Below are 2496 nucleotides of genomic sequence, written 5' to 3' on the forward strand. Positions count from 1 at the left end.
ACCAAGCCTGCCTGGTGGACAGGAGCTGTCAGGGCAAGTTTGGTGATGGACCAGCAGGGCCGGGAAAATGAAAATGCAAACATAATTTCCGTGTCAGAATAGATAAGGTCTCCAGCAATGAGATGCAGATGCACACACATGCACAGACACAGATATAGTTGTGCATGTAGTTACACACGTATGCATGCATACACGTACAGCCCAGAAGGCCATGGACTAGCCGAAAGCACCTCCCGAGCCCTTGGTCCCCAACCCTTGTCCATAGCCCAACTTTAAAGAAGCTTTCAGCCTCTCCATCATATAAAACATGTCACGTCTCCAGCTTTTCTTATTGAAGGAAGCTGGCCGACTGTGATGATGGTCAGGTCACAAAGAAAGACCACATAGAACTAAAATACAAACCAAAAATAAATGTTTGGTTCAGCTGGACTACTCAGAATAACTTCTGGGTGATACCTTAAAACTTATGTAGTAGAAGACAAAAATCAATATACACAACCACACAAAAGGGAACTCCATTTCGTACCCTACTCTACCTACCTATTTAATGTGTGCTTTGAACTATTCACAAGCGGTAGAAAAATTGGCAAGCCTTTGCCCTTTACTGTCCATTTTCAACATCTTTTATCTGCAAATGTTTTTGAACAAACTGACAAAACTGCAGAATCTTTATTTAAATGATCTCAAGTAACAGAAGACTGCAATTAATTAGTTATCTGATATGTCAAGAGATAGTTCTACTGAGTTGCACAAGGGGTCTATCTATTTCACCAAACATCAATTTACTCATTGAACCCCTTGAAGGAGTCCTTACCAAAATGGTTATTATTCAAATATTGTATCAAACTAAATTATTGTATTTATGTTGTATTGCAGTGAAGTTCCTAAAGCAACACAGAGGTAAAGTTTACGTCACTGTTAATGAAGTGTCGCACTGTGTATTTGTGTGGTCCAAATGTGACTTGCATCAGAACACAAGGTGCATTAAATGAAAGACTGCTATCCAAGAAATTAATTATTATAAATATAATTGTCAATATTATTAATAATATTAATATTAAGTGCTCAGGCTAGAAAATGTGGTTCAAATGTACAAGATCATGGAGTCACAATGTCTTAGCCTCTTCCTAAAGAGAGGAAATGGGGAGAGGAAATCCAACAATCCCTAACTGACAAAGCCCAATGCACTTTTTTACTAAACTCACTTTGTTCAGACAAAATCTGAGTTAAAAAGGGAAAGAAATCTAAGACAGAGGAAGGCTTTCCTGAAATCCTACAGGGGGTTGAGGGAGAAGTGAGATCAGTAACCATGTAATGGCCAGTAATTGGTACCAAGGGATATCAGCGCAGGCCGAACTACAAGAGGCCAAGCCAAACTCATCATGGCATGTTTGACACTAATCTAGGCTGAGTCGGCAGATGCTGGGAGAATTTTGAGAAGGAAATCAGATCTGTATGTCTGAACCCAAGGCTTTGATAGCTAGGCCAACTGCTTCTATGTGTAATTGACTGACAATTTAGTATTTCCCATCCACTTAAAAGGAAAATCTAATGAAGGGCGATCTTCCACAAGCTTTTGTCCTCCTACCTTTTCTTTATCACGCCAACTATTGCTCTTTTATATCTTCTTTCATTTTGTGCATCTTCTTGTCCTCTTCCTTACCATACAAAACCTCTCTTAGCCCCATTTTCCTTTTGTTCTCCTTCCTTCTAATAATCCTCTATTTTTGAGATTGAGATTAATTGTGAGCAGAATTGCATGCGTTCATCTTGCTCTTGTTCTTCTCTAATTGCCTAAAAGAGTGAAAGGGCATTTCAGTTGCTTGAGATATTATTAATTACTTCCCTGAACCAGTGTCACCAATGAAAACACAGTTTAATATCTGTCCTATAAGTATTTATCAGACTTTGCAAGAGTGTTAGAAATCTTCAAAACACTGTTTCAAATGTGATTTACTCTTATCTTCGGCATTCAAGTGAAACTAAAAACTCAGCACAGTAAAAGCACAGTTGTTTGGTGAGGTTAAGTCAAAGGTAATAAAGACAAGCAAAAAAAAAGGAAACACGCAAATCTGCTTAAACTGAAAAATGTAAAAACTGAAAACACAGGTTTGTAAGGACCTTCAAGTTAAAGATAGAAGACAATAATTTAACAGACATTACCATTACATTGCAGGATAAAAATGTATAAAAAATACGTTCCATTTTTGTGTATACATACAGACATCTTACCTTAAACAGTTCAAAACACATCAAATCCAATAGTGATATTATCACACAACCGCATGACTGATGCAACATGCGGTAGCCACATGTCTAACACCTATAGGACCGTACAGTATAGCAGCACCACAGAGCAACACCACCACTTACCCACCACACATATGACACTGAATAAAACAAATAATGAAAATGATGAATAAGTAAAAAATGTGGATAAAGACTAGATAGACAGATAGATAGACAGATAGATAGATAGATAGATAGATAGATAGA

General features: G+C 37.6%; 1 protein-coding gene across 28 annotated transcripts in view; it reads right to left on the minus strand.

Annotated features, from left to right (window-relative positions):
* Positions 1 to 2496, minus strand: part of kcnma1a (potassium large conductance calcium-activated channel, subfamily M, alpha member 1a) — a 136548-nt gene that overhangs the window by 28225 nt on the left and 105827 nt on the right. The gene's annotated exons all lie outside the window — the stretch shown is intronic.

This window comes from Etheostoma spectabile, chromosome 17, assembly GCF_008692095.1.
Source record: "Etheostoma spectabile isolate EspeVRDwgs_2016 chromosome 17, UIUC_Espe_1.0, whole genome shotgun sequence".
Taxonomy (NCBI): domain Eukaryota; kingdom Metazoa; phylum Chordata; class Actinopteri; order Perciformes; family Percidae; genus Etheostoma; species Etheostoma spectabile.